Source organism: Trichosurus vulpecula, chromosome 2, assembly GCF_011100635.1.
Source record: "Trichosurus vulpecula isolate mTriVul1 chromosome 2, mTriVul1.pri, whole genome shotgun sequence".
In the NCBI taxonomy this organism is placed as follows: domain Eukaryota; kingdom Metazoa; phylum Chordata; class Mammalia; order Diprotodontia; family Phalangeridae; genus Trichosurus; species Trichosurus vulpecula.
In genome coordinates this window covers 202778775-202784143 of record NC_050574.1, presented here as the reverse complement: position 1 = coordinate 202784143, position 5369 = coordinate 202778775, and positions in this window count along the sequence as shown.

Below are 5369 nucleotides of genomic sequence, written 5' to 3'. Positions count from 1 at the left end.
CATTGGTGACTGGGAAAATGCAAGAGCATCAGTCGTCATCCAGAACCCATACAAGCATGCAAACATGATACCATTGTACATTACTGATGAATGTCTCTGGGCAACCAAATTTTATCATAATTCTCCCAAGGCCCTCATGACTGACAGTATCAAAGCCCATGGTCAAATCAATGAACATTATGCACAGACCTCTGTTCTGCTCCTGGTATTTCTCCTGGAGTTATATCATTGTATCAATAGTTCTTTGGGAGGGTGGAGGAAGATGGCAGCTGGAAAGCAGGGACTTGTGTGAGCTCCCCTCCCAGGTCCCTCCAAACACCCATAAAAATGGCTCTGAACAAATTTTAGAATTGCAGAAACCACTAAATAGGAGAGGGAAGCAGGGCTCCAGCCCAGGACAGCCCGGATGGTCACTGGGTAAAGTCTATCTCTCACAGAGCTGGGAGCGGAGTGGAGCAGAGCCCAGCAAGAGCCGCGACTGGACCAACCACAGACCAGTAGCCAGGAAGAACAGGCCCTAGCACCCTGAATCAGTGAGCTGTGGCAGTTACCAGATTTCCCAACTCACAAACACCAAAGACAACAAAGAAGGTTAGTGGGAAAAGCTGTAGGGACAGAGTGTAAGGAGTTTGCAGTTCAGGCACTGCTTCGGGGGCAGCAGAGGTAGGGCAGCTCTGAGGCTGCTTACAGAGGAACAGCTGCAATTGCTTCAGGCCCCAGGCCCACCTGGTGGGAGGAATCAAGCAGTGGATTGGAGTTGGAGTACAAAGCCAGCTTAGATCTGAGTCTGCTCCGAGTTGGCAGTTCTTGGGGGAGAAAGAGCGCTGGTGTGGCAGAGCTGGCTGTGTAGAAATAGCTCTGAAAACAACAGCACAGCCCCTCAAGCTTGGGACAAAGTACTCTATACTCTAAAAACAGTCATTCCCCAACGAAAAACTCAAAGGTCAAGTAATTGGCTGGGAACATGGCCAGGCAGCGAAAACGGACTCAGATTCAGACTCAGACTGTGGAATCTTTCTTTGGTGACAAAGAAGACCAAAACATACAGCCAGAAGAAGTCAACAAAGTCAAAAGCCTACATCAAAAGCCTCCAAAAAATATAAACTGGTCTCAGGCCATGAAAGAGCTCAAAAAGGATTTGGAAAAGCACGTTAGAGAAGTAGAAGAAAAATTGGGAAGAGAAATGAGAGTGATGTGAGAAAACCATGAAAAACAAGTCAATGACTTGCTAAAGGAGACCAAAAAAAAATGAAGAAAATAACACCTTAAAAATAGCCTAACTCAAATGGCAAAAGAGATCCAAAAAGCCAATGAGGAGAAGAATGCCTCGAAAGGCAGAATTGGCCAAATGGAAAAGGAGGTCCAAAAGACCACTGAAGAAAATACTACCTGAAAAATTAGATTGGCACAAGTGGAAGCTAGTGACTTTATGAGAAATCAAGATGTTATAAAACAGAACCAAATGAATGAAAAAATGGGAGACAATGTGAACTATCTCACTGGAAAAACCACTGACCTAGAAAATAGATCCAGGAGAGATAATTTCAAAATTATTGGACTACCTGAAAGTCATGATCAAAAAAAGAGCATAGATATCATCCTTCAAGAAATTATCAAGGAGAACTGCCCTGATATTCTAGAGCCAGAGGGTAAAATAGAAATTGAAAGAATCCACTCATAGCCTCCTGAAAAAGATCCCAAAAAGAAAACTCCTAGGAATATTGTTGCCAAATTCCAGAGCTCCAAGATCAAGGAGAAAATATTGCAAGCAGCCAGAAAAAAACAATTTGAGTATTGTGGAAACACAATCAGAATAATACAAGATCTAGCAGCTTCTACATTAAGGGATCGAAGGGCTTGGAACATGATATTCCAGAGGATAACGGAGCTAGGATTCAAACCAAGAATCACCTACCCAGCAAAACTGAGTATCGTGCTCCAAGGCAAAATATGGACTTCCAATATAATAGAGGATTTTCAAGGTTTCCCAGTGAAAAGACCAGAGCTGAATAGAAAATTTGACTTTCAAACACAAGAATCAAGAGAACCATGAAAAGGTAAACAAGAAAGAGAAATCATAAGGGACTTACTAAAGTTGAACTGTTTTGTTTACATTCCTACATGGAAAGAAGATGTGTATAATTCATGAGGCCTCAGTATTAGGGTAGCTGAAGGGAATGCAGAAAGGAGGTAATCAAAAGCAAACACTTTCAAAAAGGGACAGGGTCAAGGGAGAAAACTGAATAAAGGGGGATAGGATAGGAAGGAGCAAAATATAATTAGTCTTTCACAACATGAGTATTGTGGAAGGGTTTTGCATAATGATACACATGTGGCCTATGTTGAATTGCTTGCCTTCTTAGGGAGGGTGGGGGGAAGGGAAGAGGGGAGAGAATTTGGAACTCAAAGTTTTAAAAACAGATGTTCAAAAAAAAAGTTTTTGCATGCAACAAGGAAATAAGATATACAGGCAATGGGGCATAGAAATTTATCTTGCCGTATAAAAAAGTAAGGGAAGAGGGGATTGGGCCGGGGGGGAGTGGGGTGACAGAAGGGAGGGCTGACTGGGGAATGGAGCAACCAGCATATATGCCATCTTGGAGTTGGGGGGGAGGGTAGAATGGGGAGAAAATTCGTAATTCAAACTCTTGTGAAAATCAATGCTGAAAACTAAAAATATTAAATAAATTAAATAATTTTAACTGTAAAAAAAATATTTCTTTGGCCTTTTCTGGAGCCACACTGGATCTCAGTTAAATGACCCTCTTCCAGATGAAGGATCAGCATATTAAGGCGGGCTCTCACAAGAATCTTGCCATCAGTGCCTGAGAGAGAGAATCCCTGTGATTGTCATAGGACAACCTCTTTCCTTTACCTTTATAGAGATGGAAAATGAGGCATCCTTGAATTCCTGGGAGACAACCTTCTCTTGCCATATGGCCCAGAAAATTTGAGTCAGCTTTTAAATTAGTGGTGGACCCCACCACCGCCATCTTGTAAATCTCAGCTGGAATAGAACCAGCACAAGGCACTTTGCCACAGGAGAGGAACATAATGGTATTCAAAACCTCTTCTTCAGTTGAAAGTTTGGCTAGAGAGGGATTGACTTCAACCTGAAGTATACAGTCAATGGCTTCAGCATTGATTGATGATGGTCTGTTGAGAACACTATGGAAGTGATCAGTCCATCTCTTCAGAATCGTGTGCTTATCACTATTCAACGTGGTTCCATCATTATTTGAACCTGCTGTTCACTTCTTTTGGTCCATATACTGTGATACTTGGAATTAAGATTTCAGTTCAGACCTATAATAAAGAACCCTGTTCTAGGACAGTTACTGACCCCTCCCCGCATTACAGCACACATCCATGTACCAAGAAGAAAATGCCTTGCCACACATTCCTGTAATCCCCCAAGGGACCCCCATCCTCTTGCTTCAACCTGAATTAGCACAAGACCCTGTCTCAACACTCAGGCTTTAGGAACAAGGAACTGACCCACACCCAAACTGAGCAAACAAGTCCTGTTATGGGGATGTCCTTCAAGGCCCCCAAACAGTAAAATAATAAGGCAACATGAATGCAGTTAGGCCTCAAGGGGCCCCTTGAGGCCTGTTCCTGTCAGCTAAAAGGATAAGGTTATGCAAAGATGGACATTTGCCAACATCTCTGTTCCTTGTGCTCAACCCTTGAGCAGCAACCCATACAGTTAAGAAAATATCTAACCGCTGAACTTCTGCTTCTGTACCCTTTTGGTTGCTTAACCATTAACAGTATAAAAATCTCTCCCTGAGCTCTGTTCGGGGCTGCTCTGATTTGGGTTGCTTGTGTCCCGGACAGCCGCTGGCTAATAAATTCTCCAATTAAAAATTCTTCTCTGTGATGTGTCTTGCTTGCTGCCAGTATAACAATACTAATTTGTTGACTAGATTGATTATGATAACAAAATTATACCAAAGTCCCACAGGGCTTTGAGGTAGGTAAAAATGGTAAAATGGTATGGGTAATGTTTTTTGATTCATGCATAAATTGGATTTAGGCTGGATGAGGCAGAGGCAGAGTCATCAAAATCTAGTATCAAGACAAAAGTTAAGATGACTGGTGATGTCCAGGGATGCAGTGGATGACCTTTGTGTCTTCAGTATCTGACCAAGCTCTAAGTATTCCACAATACCTGCTTCAGCCACCCTCATAGCCATTGGAACAAGTTATACTCATTCCGCTGGGGGAAGTCTTCACGTGCTTTGGGTAGACAACCCCCTAACTCACTGAAACATTTGAGACTTGTTGGTTACCCTCAACCTGATTTAGTCCATCTGCCCAAATGGTCTATTGGGGTATGACTGCTTCACATGCTACAGCTTCTCAGAGCTGCAGGTGAGAATTGGGTAAATCAGGTAGACATCAAAGGTGGGAAGCAAGGCCTCACACCAGAGGTACTGGTCTTCTTTGAATAAATCCTACACTGTAACAGATAACAATAAGCAGGATAGAGAACAGGCTGTATAATTAGGTGATCTGATTTCTAATTGGAGGAAATATTACGGGCTTTCTGAATTGAGAGGGGAATGAGTTTCAAGAGTTGGGGGACAGCAAGCTAATGCAATTCCCTGAAATCAGAAAATGAGGTGTCCTATTTCCCCTAGGTGTCTGTATTCAATCAAAGGAACATGGAAACATAAACTGGTTGACCAGTATGGGGCCAGTTTTCAGATAAGATACATGGGTGGTTTGAGATGTATAATTGTGAGAAAACTCCTTACATCAATCTTCAGGTATGATTGGGTTTCTGGTCAGCATAACCTAGGTTCTTAGTAAAGCATCTTTATGCAGCAAGTAGAGGTGGTCCAGCTTCCAAGCCATGTAGGGTAAAGTTCAAACAATACACTAAAGTTTTCTCACAATTTCCATAATTGAATAAAGTTTTCTCATTAGTCAGAAATTGGACTAGACCCCTAATTAAATTGAAAGGGAACTGAGCTACCTCCAGAATTGAGTCATAAGATGAAGTCAGTGTAGTTCATTCAATTCCCACAATTCCTTCATTTCCAGCCAACTGTACTCACTCAGGCACAGAGCACTGAATAATCAATTTCTACCAATAAAAAGTGTTATGAAAATGAGCTTTGAACTATTGGCTAAATTTTGAAGATTTTTTAATGTTAAACTGAAATCTGGCTCTTTAAAATTTCTACCCATTGTACCCAGTCTTGCCCTGTGAAGACAAGGAAAGAAAAACAATCTATTCTTCCATGTGCTATCTTCTTTATTAATGAGTTGATTGCCAGTATGAGTCAGGTAAAGAACAGATCATCTATACCCACCAATGGTCACCTTTCTCTGAGAATGATAAATGGGGGTAAGCTTAT